Source organism: Culex pipiens, chromosome 3, assembly GCF_016801865.2.
Source record: "Culex pipiens pallens isolate TS chromosome 3, TS_CPP_V2, whole genome shotgun sequence".
NCBI lineage: Eukaryota > Metazoa > Arthropoda > Insecta > Diptera > Culicidae > Culex > Culex pipiens.
The window spans coordinates 112,262,932-112,278,313 of NC_068939.1; the positions used below are offsets into that span (position 1 = coordinate 112,262,932).

The 15,382-nt window shown below is 44.2% G+C and overlaps 1 protein-coding gene across 1 annotated transcript in view; it reads left to right on the top strand.

The window, feature by feature from the left end:
* The window catches only part of LOC120425952 (acetylcholine receptor subunit alpha-like 1), a 213,554-nt gene that overhangs the window by 40,139 nt on the left and 158,033 nt on the right, over positions 1-15,382 (top strand). Inside the window, exon 2 of the mRNA XM_039590592.1 lies at positions 3,782-5,102. The gene's annotated coding sequence lies outside the window, so the exon portion shown is untranslated. The remainder of the gene's footprint in view (positions 1-3,781; positions 5,103-15,382) is intronic.

The following is a 15,382-nucleotide window of genomic DNA, read 5'->3' on the forward strand; positions in this document are numbered from 1 at the left end:
GTTGGATATAACTCTGACCAACTTTGTTTTTTGGAAAAACAGAGTGTCTCAAAAACCACGTGCTGTTTGTAATTATTTAATTTTTTATGAAGGACGAATGTTTTTTCTGGAAAACACATAAATATCACTGAAGTGGTATTAAGTGGTTTCCAGATCTTTAATCAATTAGACTCGTTTGGAAGGTCTTTTAATTACCTAACTAAAGATAGGTCGGATGATGAATCCGGACATAGCTCTCATACAGTCAAGTGAGATCCGGCTTAAAACTAATTACATAAACATAACATAAGTGGTCGTAACATCAGACAAGGATGCCAGATCTTCAATAATTTTGACTATTTTGGAAGGTCTTTTAAATTCCTTACCAATAAATTTAAAGAAAAATCATGGTGGGTATATAAAAAAATTCAAATTAGCTTTAACATTTTTGGGTTTCAAGTCATTTTAGCGCAAAATAATTATCTCGTCATTATTTATAAAAAAAATCCCATAGTTTCAGAGGAATTTGATAAAACACTTAAATACCTAAATAATACCCAAATGGGGTATCATGACTTCGAACATTTTCCACAATTCAAAGTCATTTCTTTAGGGGTTATATCAAGAATGTTTAAAATCAAATTTTCGGTTTTCAATGAAAGCATTCGCTTTGAGACATCAGTTGAGCACAAAATTAATTATTTTGTCAAAATTGGTCAACATTTTCCCATGGTTTTAGAGGAATTTGATAAAACACTTAAATATTTAAATAATACCTAAATGGGGCATTCTTACTTAGAAAATTTTCCACAATTTTAAGTCATTTCTTTAGGGGGTATATCAAAAATGTTTGAAATCAAGTTTGAAATTTTCGATTTTCAATAAAGGCATTCGCTTTGTAACATCATTTTAGCGCAAATTCAGCAATTTTGCAATTTCAAAACTATACCTTAAATTTGTATGGTACCACATTTTGCTTTTGCATAATCCTTAAGACAAATTTTAAAGGGTCCAGAAATGCCAAAATTTGATATTGATACCAGAGAAAGGTATTATTACGCATTTCCCTTGTTATTTACCCCTGCTCGGAAAAGCACTACAAATGAGCCGCGAACCACTCAATGAGCGCTCGTGATTTGAATCAACACTGCCTTTACCCTAACATGTCTTCAATTTCAATGAAACTGGAAATCTCAAAATGTGCCGTGAAGCAAGAAATAACTAATTGGGGACAATCGCAATTTGCTTCAATCTGGGGCGAGATGCGAGGATCGAGAAAAGCTAAAACTGTTATGACTCCAAGTTCTTCAATTGCCAAGAAACTTCTTGGCTTAAACCGTAGGGAACTACGAATACTCGCAGGGCTTCTAATAGGACATTGTCCTGCCAGATATCACCTGCACAAAATCGGCAGGTGGCCTTACAACCTCTGTCGTTTTTGTTTAACTGAGCTGGAAAGCTCGGCACATTTACTCTGCTTCTGTGGAGCACTTGTGTCTCGAAGGCTGCGGTTCGTTGGATCGCACCATCTTACGCCGTACGATGTATGGCACCACACCCTTCCCAAGATGGTCATACAGTTCATCGACTGTATTGCGCCGAATTCGGATAAACCATGTCTGCAAAATAACCCCTTCCGATTCAATGGATACGAGTAATTTATAGTATGTGCGTGTAGTAACCAGGGTACATCACAAAAGATAGCCTTCTCAGGTGGTCGCAGAAAACTTAACCCAACGCCAATTGGACAACAAAAAAAAATTTAAATGAAATTCATAACCAAAACATTTCTGGCACCATCGTTACCTAAGCCGCCAGGTTAATTAAAACAACCATAATTGAAACCGATTCTAGCGAGTCACGTGTCTCGGGCCCGATTATTGCACTGACCCGAAAAGTCGTAAATCGCAGATGTCAGTGTGGGGAAGTGCGCGTCACCATTTCTTGCTTCCCCCTCCCAGGGGAGGTGCCACATATCGCCAAACTTTTTCAACCCCTCGAGAATTGGATTTGTTTCATAATTTTTACCACCCCCTCCTCTCCCGCGTCTCGTTCCAGATTTACCCCCAAATTTTGGCCCATAAATTGCACGGCAACACATTCATCACTCCTTCCAGCACCCCAGCCAGGAGGAGGCACTTTGATGTGCGTGTGATTCTTCCTTGGCGGGTGCGGGGGTGAACTTTTCCGAGCAAAAAGCTCCTAACAAATTTCATCACATATTGCTCACCCCTTCCCTGCCCGTGCGCCACGTGGGAGTTTTTTCTTGCGGATGTGAGTGTACCTTGAGGCACTTGAGAAGAAAAGTTTTTTTTTCCACTCTCTCTCTCTTCCCTGCATCGAACCTGCCACACAACTCGGCCGTCCAGAAATGCCGAGTTTTTGCCTTATCCCTTGGGGGCAGCCTACTCAACGAAAGAATTCCTGACAGACGGACCGAGAACAAGTTTCTAGCAAAAGAACAAACTTTCACATTTGCCCGTGCCTTTCCAAGGCGGCTGGGTTTGCAGGGTGCAAATATAGTTTAAGATTTACTTTTTTTCCAGTTTTGAGTCAAAGCTGAAACAGGTTTTCAAGCTTTATGAAATTAAATTCTTTGTGTTTTGCTTTAGGATCTTATCCATGAAAATGCAATATTATTTTCATTTATATGGGATTACGGAGAGCGTTTTTCAAGTTCCTATCTGATAATTTACATTAAAAATAAACAATTTTTTTTTGAATTTTTAACTAATTAATGTCGAATTGAAATTGTGACATCGATACCTACCAGACTAACTTTTAAAATTCAAAAATGTATTACTTTCATAGTTTTCAACTAACTTGTAACTTGTTGTTCAAGAAAGGTTGAGAACATTTAGAATTTTGTATGGGAGAAAATTCCAAAAAGTTATAATTTTATTTTCAAAATTTAAATCTGCTCAAAACAGAAGCCGTAATAAATCTGGAACAGTGCGGGTTCCAATTTCATTAAAAATGTTCAAAACAGCAATAGTTTTGATTTTTTTTAATTTTAGTTTGGAGCCTTCCTCACTCCTTACCAAAAATGAGTCACACAAAAGATACGGATAGAACAGATATCTGAACAGGAATCGAACCATTTACAGGGTGAAACTCGTAACCTCACGACTACTATAGCTCGGCAAAGTATGCATAACTTGAGACAGGGTTGCCAAATCTTCTCTTGTAAAAGTTACCTATCCAACGATGTGTATCACCGACTAACAAAATTTCTACGCAGGTTCAACCCGAGGGGAAGCAGGAACTTTGGGGTCCCAAAAATTTTTAGACAGAGCCGAATGATTTTTCTCCAAAGTTTGTTTGAAGAATTAGTGCTGTTCGCAACTCCCACATATTGCATGGAATTTTTGCTTGTATTCGAAGGGAATCCGAACAATCAAGTATAGACTGTAGTAAATTGAAGTGTGTTAATGATATCAATGTTGTGGGTACACTCAACCCCCGGTGGTTGGTCACCTTTTCCTTTGACACTTTTTTAGTTTGTACCCCGTTGGTTGGTCAAAGTCAAACGAAAAAGTGACGAACTGTCACTTTTTACACGGCGCTCACGCACACTATCAAAACAAACGTTTGATAGAGTGTGTGAACTCCGTGTTAAAGGGGTGTCAAACTAAAAAGTGACCCCGTTCGTTTGACAACAGTTGGTGTCAAACCATCGGGGTTTGAGTGTAAAAACGAGAAAAATATCCTGCTCACCCAATTTCCCAACTCGAGTAGCCACCCTGGAAGTTTCAGACATCCCGGCAGATTCACCCAAGAAAATCTTCTCTTCTTTCCGCAGAATGCCGACGATCTAAATGGCCACCGGCGAAGGAGCACCACCACCAGCAGCACCACGCTAGAGCACCAGGAAGACCAAACCAGCCCGGAACTGAGCTGAGCTAGGTGAAGCCGACCGACCGACCGGAAACGCACCGAGCAAAATCCGGAAAGAGAGACGTAATTGCATTTGATGAGTTTTAATGAATTCGAGCCGAGTCGAGCGAAACGAAGTGCATCAAGGCAGAAGCAGCCAAAGCAAAAGCAAAGTTGAACGAAGAAAGTGACTGTGCGCGAGCGTTCCGAGTGCAGATGACGCACGGGGCAGAAGCAGAATCGTCGTCGTCGACTTCCCGGGAAGAAGCGAACGAGAACGACTCGGTTTGAGAGGGCGAAATTGTTTCGCAAGTGTCCGTTAGCGAGTGGGGAGAGAGAAAAGTGGATAAAAAGTGAAAGAAGAAACAGAAGTGAGGGCGCAAAACAAAGGCATTCGTGGGAGAAACAAAAGAAGCCACAGAGCAAAGCGGGAGCAGCACAGGAAGAACAAAAGGTGAATCAGAAACTGAAGTGTCTGTGTGAGAGTGTGTAACGCTCAGCGCACACAACGACGACGACGAGTTGACGGGTTTGATGGGAACTGAACTGCTGCCCTCTTCAGCGACGGGACGTGCCTCCGGAAGGCAACCACGAGTTTACGGTGAAGCGGGATAGTGTTTGTACCACCACTCCCCTATAGCGCACACCCCAACATCACCTGTAAAATAGTCTCCTCTTGCATCCTATTTGTACGCGATAACGATTGCAGATTACCACAATAACAACAAATAATAAATAAAGTAAAAAAAATAAAATATTGATACTAGCGCTTCTCGACGAAGATTTTAGCGTGTTAGTCTAGTTAATGAGTATATTATCTAATTCATGTAAATGGCTTTAAATCTCGACGTTTGACGCGTGTGTGTAAGTGTATGTTAACCACAAGAAATAATGCATAAAATTAAACCTACAGTTCAATCACAGTGCACTCGTAAACAGTAAACAAAGGTAGAGAGCTCCTTTCGGTCCTTTCGGTTGAGGGCCCATCCCCAACAACCTCCAACGACATCAACGACGACGAATACAAAGGTAGTGTGTGAGCAGGGTGCGTGTGTGTTAGGCAGAAGGACTAGGGTGTCCGTCAAGTGAATTTAGACCACACACACGTTTACACACCACGAGCCAAGAACGATTCTCAAGGACGGCGCCCCCTAAAGGTGCCAAAGGTGCCGCCTTCTTACGGAAGGGGGCTCCGCAGGGGCGCTAGGCTGCCAGCTGCAGGCGATGCACCGATTTGCGGATCGACCGTGAGTAACCCTTTCAGATTTTATTTTTCGATTTTTATGACACATTTTGCGGAACATTTTACAAAGCAGTGGATTTCTATTAACCGCATCAAAGAAAATAATATTTCTTCAAATTTCTTTCGTCGTTTCATCAAAACTTCAGAAAAAAATCAGTTACAAGATTTCATTCATCCTCTGAAGTACTGTTTACAAAATAATTTAGAATCTAGTTTGACTATTTTTACAATCAGATTGTTGCAGTATTGGGCCCGTAAGTTTGCAAATTTTGAAATAAGTGACGGACTTTTGTCCGGAGTGCACAGCGGATTACCGCGACGAGACGAGAATCGGCGAAAGGAAAACACTCGCGTTTAACTTTTACAAAAGAACGTTTGTTTTATTTAGCGAGAAAATCGAACCGCACGCGACAACGTTTTGGGCGGGAATGACGCGTGTAAACGCCGAGGCAACTCAACTGAAGGTTGGTGCAGAAACGGCGGGCCAAGGAGGAGGCATAAAGGTGAACACTGTTACTTTCAACACTCCCCCTCAGTGTGATCCTTCTCACTGATGCTGCACGAGCCCGAGTAGTTCGCAGAACTCCCGGTGCTTCGTTGGCCCCAACGGTTTCGTCAACACGTCAGCAGTCATCTGGTCGGTTGGGCAATACTCCAGCTTGATCTCCTTCCTCAGGCACAACTCGTGGATGTACTTCTGCTTCGTGTCGATGTGCTTGGATCGTCGGCTCGTTCGTTCGGAACGCACAAACGCCAAGCAGCCTTGGTTGTCTTCGTTGATGACCGTTGGATTGTCTTGTTGCTCGCCGAAGTCACGGAGAAGTTGCCTGAGCCACACCGCTTCTTGGCACGACTCGCAGAGGGCGACGTACTCACTCTCCATCGATGAAAGCGTCACGCAAGGTTGGCGACGGCTCGCCCACGTGATGCTTCCTCCTCCGTACTGGAACAACATCCCGGACGTCGATCGACGGCTCTCGGCGTCTCCAGCCCAGTCAGCATCAGAGAAACCGACAAGGCCCTGGTTCTTGTCCCCGCCGAGTTGTAGTCGATAGTCCTGGGTTCCTTGCAAATACCGTAGCACTCGCTTCGCGGCAGTCCAGTCGCACTCGCGGGGTGCGCTGAATCGCCGGCCGAGAATCGCCGCCGCAGCAGCAATATCCGGTCTGGCAACAATGGCCAAGTAGAGCAGACCTCCGACGAGGCTACGATACTTCGTCGAATCCGTGAATTCTTCTCCAGCTTCCTCCACCTTCAGGTAGGCCGGATCCATTGGCGTCTTGGCAGCCTTGCACTGCTCCATGCCGAAATCCTTGAGCAGCTTGTTGGTGTAGTTCTTCAGACTCAGCTTGTACACGTCGGATTCGCGCTTCACCTCGACTCCAAGGAAATGACGAACCTCGCCGAGATCAGTCAGCTCGAACTCCGCTTTCAATCCAGTACAAGTCTCCGCCATCTTCCGTTCGTCCGTCGAGGCGATCAAAAGATCATCGACGTACACCATCAGCAACACCTTGGCTTGTCCGCGATGGTTGACATACAAGCAGGGATCCGCTGCGGCCACCTCGAAGCCAAGCTTCACGAGTACTCCATCCAAGCGCTTGTTCCAGCAGCGAGCCGACTGCCGCAATCCGTAGATACTGCGTTGAAGCCGGCACACGAGCTGCTCCTTCCCGGGTTCCTGGAATCCCGGCGGTTGGCGCATGTACACTTCTTCTTCGAGCGACCCATAAAGATAGGCGGTCTTTATGTCCAGATGTCGCACGGTCATTCCATGCTTCAGCGCCACCGTGAGGAACGTTCGGAAGGTTGCTTGACGTGTGACAGGTGCGAACACGTCCTCCACGTCCACTCCAGATTGCTGCGCATAGCCCTGCGCGACAAGTCTGGCTTTGAACTTTACGATCTGGTTGTTCTCGTCTCGCTTCACTTTGTAGATCCACTTCGACCCGATCGCTTTCCGTCCTTCCGGTAGCTGAACCAGCTTCCACGTTCCGTTTTGCTGGTGTGACTCAAGTTCGTCCAGCATCGCCGTCCGCCAAACGGGCTCCTTCAGCGCTTCCTTGTGATCGACGGGTTCCTCCACAGCGCACGCCGCGATCCCGACAGCGTTTTCCAGCTCGAAGTCATCCAGGTAACGCGGCCGAGTACCAAGATTCGATCTTGTCGACCGACGAGGGCTTGCGTTTGGGGTGCTTTCTGCCTCTTGGAACTCTTCGTCGTCACTTTCGCTGATCTGGCCGCCAGCGACATCGTCACCAGCCGTATCCTCTTCGTTGGTGTCCTCTTCTTTGAGCTCCTCCTTCTTGACGACGAACGGCTTCAGCTGAATCTCCTCATCTGGGTTGTCCGTTGACCACTCCACCGTTGACGTGCCGTTGCCCAGCTCGAGGAATCTGGCATCACGGCTAACGGTGATCTTGTCCGTCTCCACGTCGACGAAACGATACGCTTTTTGCTCGAATGCGTACCCGACGAACACCAGCTTCCTTGCCTTACTGTCCAGCTTGCCACGATTGACACCCGGGACATGAACGTACGCTTCGCTGCCGAACACCCGAAGATGTTTCAAGTCTGGCTTTCGTCCCCACCAGAGCTCGTAAGGGGTGCCTTGGATCGATCTGGACGGCGTTCTGTTCTGCAGGTACGCGGCCGTGAGCATGGCCTCACCCCAGAACCGCATGTCCAGCACTGCGTCGTTCAGCATACAGGTGGCCATTTCCGTCAACGATCTGTTCTTTCGTTCAGCGACGCCGTTCGACTGCGGGGAATGCGCGGTGGTAAACTGAGGCTTGATCCCTTCCGCCTTGTAGAAGGTGCGGAGTTCACGGTTGTCGTACTCTCCCCCTCCATCCGACCTCACCACCCGCGGCTTGCGTCCAAACAGGTTCTCCACCCAACGGACGTACTCTTTGATCCGATCGGCCGCCTCCGACTTCTGCTTCAGGAGGTAGATGACTGTGAAGCGGCTGTAGTCGTCAATCATCGTCATCACGTACCGATTACCGCTTGGCGTAACGGTTCTCATCGGTCCCCACAGGTCGGTGTGGACGATGTCCAGCACCTTCGACGACTTCCGGTCGATGACCGGTGGAAACGGAAGCCGAGCAGACTTCCCCTCCATACAGCACTCACACGCCAGTCTCAGACCGCAGTCCGTTACCTTCATCCCCGTGGCCAGCTCGTCCTTGACAAGCCGCTCAGCCGCTGCCCAGTCGCGATGACCGAGCCGTCGGTGCCACTGGTGCTGGCAGTCTACTTTGTGCCGACGTTCGGCGGCCACCATCGATTCCTCCTCCGCTTGGAGCAGGTAGTAGAGCCCTCCGTGGCGTCCACCCGTGGCGATCACTTTACTGTCACTCACTACCGAACAGCTCACCTTGTCGAACACTACACTGTAGTCTTTGTTGGCCAGTTTCCCGACCGATATCAGGTTCGTGGACAGTCCCGGCACGTACTTCACTTCTTGGACATCGAGTTTCACTTTTCTTCCTTCACCGTCGATGCCAAACACTGTTCCGCTGCCCTCTCCCTGGATCTCCGTCTTCTTACCGTCCGCCAGCGTGATATTGCCACCGGCGAACTCACGCAGCGACTCGAAGAACTCCCGGTCGTTGGTCATATGAGCGCTGGCACCACTGTCGATCACCCAGCAGGCTGTTTGCTTCCCTCCGACGGTGAACGCGACGCCCCGCGCATCGTTCTGCGCGGCCTTCGCCTTCGCGCCTCCACCACCGTCTGGCTTGGGCGAACTTCCGCCCTTCTTCTGGTCTCCGCCGAGCTTCGGGCAGTTCCCCTTGAAGTGTCCAAGCTGTCCACAGTTGAAACATTTCGGCGGCTTCTTCCGGTTCTTGCTTTCAGCAGTCCGCATCGCTTTCTCCACCTGGCGAGAACCTCCCTTCCGTTCCTGCTGCCGGCTGTACTCATCTTCCAGCTTTGCCTTGACGATTTCAAGAGAAATGTCATCGTCCGCGAGGCAATCCAGCGCGGTCACGACCCCATCGTACGACGACGGGAGGCTTCGAAGCAGCATGCAAATCAGGGTGTCCGTGTCGAGCGACGTTCCGGCCGCTTCCAGCCGGTCGAAGAGAACCTCGAACTCGCGCAGATGCGCCACAAGGTCGCCGCCATCCGGGAGAATGAGCGCACACATTTTCTTCAGCAGCGAAACACGGACGGAGCGCGTCGCCTGTTCGTGGTGGGCCTTGAGAGCCCCGAAGATGTCCCGCGCGTGAACCTTGCCCTTAATATGCCGCAGCTGGCTGTCCTCCAACGCAACGATCAGATGACCTCGCGCCTTCCGGTCCTTCCGGGTCCAGACAGCATCCTGTTGCTCCGCTGCGGGGACTTCTTCCTCGATCACGTCCCACAGCTCCTCCGTATCCAGCAGCGCCTCCATCCGCAGCTTCCACGTGGACCAGTTGGCCTCGTTCAACCGGGTGATTCCGGTCTTCGGATCGGCCATCTTTACAAGCACTTTTCACTTGCACTTTTGTCTTTTGTTTTCGCGCACTTTCCAACCCGATTCCAACCTCACTTTTTCCCGTGCACCGCGCGCGACGCGGAGCACCAGCGAGTACCCGTGGAATCGTCCTCTTTCACCAAAACTCGTCCACTTCTGGGACCATCACCTGACGGACTTTTGTCCGGAGTGCACAGCGGATTACCGCGACGAGACGAGAATCGGCGAAAGGAAAACACTCGCGTTTAACTTTTACAAAAGAACGTTTGTTTTATTTAGCGAGAAAATCGAACCGCACGCGACAACGTTTTGGGCGGGAATGACGCGTGTAAACGCCGAGGCAACTCAACTGAAGGTTGGTGCAGAAACGGCGGGCCAAGGAGGAGGCATAAAGGTGAACACTGTTACTTTCAACAATAAGAAGACAATAACTCCCTAAGAAAGTGTTCTTTTTTACGTAACGCAATAAAATGGATGTTTAGACCCCCTCCCCCCTCGAAACAAAATTAAAAAAATGTATCGAGCGTGACACAACCTCAGACCCTCCCCCTCTCCCTAACTGCGTTACTTAATCAAAGATCGCTCCCTTAGTTGCTGTGCATACTTAAATGTCAATTTATTAGACCAAAGATCGGGGCTGTCTCATTGTGTCCATCTCTTTCCAGCTCACAGACTTTGATTTTTTTTCATGCACTTTTAAAAAACTTATCTTCCAAAACATGAATTGAAAGTGATTTTTGGCACATTTGTCAATATCGAACCAAAATCAAACCAAGTTTATAGCGCGTGGTGTTTGAATAGGTCGTATGCGTATCGGACATAAATTACAAAAAAAATTTCTTTCTTTCAAAAGAATTACGGTTAATCTCAAATTTGAACAAGGAGAAAAGCATTTAATTCCATTGAGAACCAAATGTTGGCACTTAGATGTTTAATTAGGTACAGCTAGTTTAAAGGATTTTCAACTGAAATTAAGTTTATATTTTGAAAGTGCAATTCATGTTAATCCAACGGACATGAAGGATCATACTTATTTTATTTTGTTTCATTGAAACTGAGAAAGACCTGCCCAATATCCGGCCCGCGGGCTGAATTCGGCCCGTGAAGCCATTTAATCCTTTAGATCATTTTTTTTTCAATAAAATGTTGTGAATTCTACTATTATTTTGATTTGGCTTTGTATTTTTAAAATGTTTTTCCTTTGCAATGCTTTTTTATGTTTTATTCATATTGCTTATTGCGAGATAAAATCACGTTTCTCCTTCGCTGTGAGTGACAGGAGATAATTGCCGCCTAACTACCGCAGTGTAAAAATCAGCAAGCTGAACTGAAATTCTGCGTTGATTTGGTTGTCAACTTGGTTTGTTTTGAATATTTTCCAAAAAGTCAGTTGAAAACTCATGGCAACCTTTGACAACAGCCAAAAATTTGTTCTGCGGTTGTCATGCGACCATTATCTTGCGGTCGTATCACCGCGCGTGAACTCTAATTATTGACGCCCGCAATAATATCATTTCTTTATTGAAAGTTTCAAAATCAATTAATAAACTGTAAAATGGCGCAAGATAACAAAATTAACCATTTCGCAAAAATGGAAAATGCAAAAAAAAACTTGAAAACTTTTATTTTTGGAGGAATATAATTCAAATTGATTTTTCAATAAGTGAGCAAGCAAAAAAAGTATTTTTTAATACAACTTTACAGTGATAAAGTTTTGTTTGAAAATTGCAATTTAGTCATACTGAAAAAAAAGATTGCTGCAATAATCGCTAGAAATTTAAAAAAAATCCATAAAAAGTTTAGAAATCAGCAAAAATATTTTTTTCATAAACACTTACATAAAATTTTTTAAGCAATACTGAATAAATCAAATAAACATAGTTTTAAAATTTATCTGTGTTTATCTTTCTAAAATGAAGGTATGTAATAAACACTAGTTTATTTATTTATAGGACTCATAAAAAATAGTTAAAAAAATGTAGACTTAAAAGAACCTTATAAAAATAAATTTAAAAAAAGTTTACTTTTCAACTTCTATCAAACTTTTGTTCCGGCCCGCCACTGGTTCAGAAAAATAAAATCTGGCCCGCAGGGCCAAAAAATTGGGCAACCCTTAACTAAAACTAGTCTGTTTTTTAGTTTAGTTCAGTGGATTATGTTAAATACTGTGGTATTTTGTTTTATTGATCTATTAAATGTTAAATGTGGAAAAATTACGTAATACTTGTAATTTTCGCATCTACGCAAAAGATAGTGAAAACCGACAAAAAGTTAGATAATTTATTAAAAAAAATTATGTATTTATTTCATACAACCTTTTAAAAAACAACACGTAAACAATATTGACAGCGCCCCTGGCGGAGACTTCAGGAATTTGCACGCTTGTCAGATCCCTGGTAATTGGTTCTAAAAAATCAGAGGAAACCCATTGTATCGTAAAAACAATCTAACATCGTGTTTTCCAGCTTGTTTTTTTGCTTTTGTGGCATTTATGCGAACAGAGGCATTACAGTCAGCGTTGCCACATGTACAGATATTTTTGGAACAGACCAAACACTCAAACTAATTGTATTTACAGTTAAAATACACTTGAGTAGTTTTTGTAAGCTGCACTAAAAAGATAAACATTTGTTTAGTTTTTGATAAAAATGATTTTCTTTAAAGTTATACTTGATTGAGTGTTTGGTCTGTGCCAAAAATATCTGTACGTGTGGCAAGCCTGATTATAGTTCCACGTCACTCAAAATTTGCTGGCGTTCGCTTGGGTTTCAACCAAACCGTAAGAAATTTTTTAGCAAAGTTATGCTGAAATGTTTAATTTCTAATGATTTTCCATGAACTTTGGTAGACCCAGACGTGCATCGGCACTCAATAGCACTTGACAGTTTTTCTAAGGCCATGGCTTGGAAAAGGCACCATATCAATTTGTTTTGTGTCTAAAGTATGTTTTTTGCAATGCACTAGGAGGTTCTGAACAACCGAAACCTTTATCTTCACTTATTCGCTAGTTTTAGTGATGCAGTGCTATTTGAGTGCTAAATAGCACATTTAGCACTTGAAATTTTTGTGATATTCAAATCACTATTAATTTTTTGCTAATCCAAATTGCATAGTGAACAACGATTATTAAAAGCATCGAACTAAAGCTTGTTTTGATGCACAGTGAGCAAAGATTCACTCTGCTGGTTTACGAAGGCAATCATCTCAAAATGTGGGGAAGTGCTATTGAGTGCCGATGCACGTCTGGGTAGACCTGATCGTTTTGATGATTTCGTCTATTTACTATAAAACAATCAATGCCCAAAATTGTCCTGTTATGTGATTCTTGTACGAAATTCAATCCCCTAAAACTTGAAGGGTGCAAAACGCAGGGAGTTGAATATCTCTTTAAATAAAAAAATGTTTTTTACGCCCTGATGTTTAATTTCCCCAAACATTTTATGGTCAAATAATGTGTTTCGGGGAAACTGAGACAAAATATAAAAAAAAAATGTTGACACCGGTTTTGGAATATCCGGGATTATGTCAATATAAATTTAAAATGAAAGGTGAGCGAATAATAATGTCCATAAAATGACAGGTGATAATAAAAACCGTCTTTTTAAAAATAACACAGCAATGCGTTGAAACAAAAATGATCCATTACATTCGTAATAATGGAAACAATAATCGTCATCGCAACGCAACGTAATCCCCGTTGTAACGCCGAAACCACTTCCCGGAATGGCCATTTCAATTGCGAGCAATTATTTCCACGCAAGGAAAAGCGGTTCTGGCAGGGACAGTCGTCCGGTCCTGGTTTGTGTGCTCTTTTTTTTGTTGTACTTTTTGCTCCCTGTCATCATGAGTTGCGGTGTTTGGTGGAACTTTGCCAAAATACATTTCTCTCGCAACTCTACCTTCTCCACCCCTCTCCATTTCTCTTTGAGCGTTTGCAAATTTTGGCTCTAGAGTTTATACATATGTGTGTGTGTGTAGTTATGCAAATTTTCCATTGCAGTTGTTCATTTCGCTTGTTGAAAATTAAAATAAATTGCAACAATATATCAAACAATCTCCACCGGGATTTTTATATCCACTCAACCAAAAATGCAACCACGCGCGTGTATGTGTGTGTGTGCGTTTCTGTTTGTGTGTGTATGAATGCTTTAGTCTTTCTAACGAACACACATGTTGGCGTGTGCGAGGGCTAAAGCTCACTCGGGCATACTGGGCTTTGGACACTTTTGTTCCTTTGAGGACTGCGCCAACAGGATTTGGCATATGTATGTTTGTAGGTACCGTAAGTTGGAGCTAAATTGGTTTATTAAATACCTATTTGTAAGACTCTTATATCAGATATAGCAGATTTTTATCACAGATTGTTATACCCAAACTTCAAATCAAATTGTTTGCTCTATAGCATTGCCTTGGCGTTCTCAGTTGCGAGATTTTCTACTCGAAACTAGGTGTCGAAAGGCTTGATTGTTGAGGCAATTGCAAACCTCTCTTTACACCTAAGATTCCTTCCACCCTGGGATTCGAACTGACAACCTTTGGATTATGAGTCCAGCAACTCAACCGAGACAGGACCCAGGGAGACGACTCCTACACCTGGACTGAGCTAACAACCTAACCTCTAGGTTAGACCAGGACCAACACTTCTCCGTCCGACGGAAGGCGCGATCAGACAAATTTCGTCCCCAAAAATGCCACCGGGACTGTCTGGGATCGAACCGAGGCCGACTGGGTGAGAGGCAACTACGCTTACCCCAACAATTCCGGCTAAACTTGAGCTGCCCATTACCCTGACAAAATTTGTCGGAGGTTCTGCAAAGAGATGTCAGCAGATGGCAGTCTGACATCTAATGTGACTCTGGTCTTTTCAAATAAGTTGTGTGCCCGCAAAAAACCAAACGTGTCGCCGAAATTTGAACCGGAGTGCTTTTAATGACTGGAAGACTGATTTTTCGAAACATCAGGGGAAAAACAATAACAAAACTTATTTTCTTTTATTATTTTTCCTACAAGAAAAAATCGTTTATTCAAGTGTGTTTTGAACATTTGTATTTTTTATCATAAAATTGTATTCAAAGCTTCTCCGGCTAACAGTACTTATAAATAAAACTCGCCCAAATGAGCACGTACATAATTTCCTAAATAGCTTTCGATCTGTAAGGCTTTCGGGATCCCATGTATGTGTTAGCGGTGACGTATGTGTACCACGGCTGGTCGGCCACCCTCCCTGCATCTTCCGCCACGGGGATCCTCCCTCCCCCACCCCCGAAACAGAAAGGACAGAAACAAGCCACATTCAGCCAGCCAGCCAGCCAGTCGTGTAATGGTTTAGTAAACATTTCCCATAACGAGTGCAAAAAGCAACCGCGCCTTGGCAGCACTGGCTGAGCTTTCATCTCCAAGCAGAAAGAAAATTTGGGGAAAAGGAAGAATGTTTCGGTTGCGCAAAATGACTGCCACATAAAAGCTTTTGTGGGAAAAATATGATCGTCGTGTCTTCAATAACTTTTCCCGGTGGCCGCGGCTTCGATGGCCACACCATGTGACTTTGAAGGAACGGATCCGCTGCGGGGCGTGGAACACGTAGAAATGTATTTATGTACACGAAAATTGCCTAAAAAATGGGGAAATTTTATTCATGGAAACATCAACCAATGTGAAAACCGCGGTGGAGGCAAGTGAACAGTTTTGTTAAAAGATATGGTGATGTGGGATAAAATATTAAGGAATTCACAAAAACCTCTTAAGGGTGCACATTAATCGAGAATGTTGATGTCTTCTTCTTAAAAAAAATCGAATTGGAAAACTAATTTATTTTATAATAG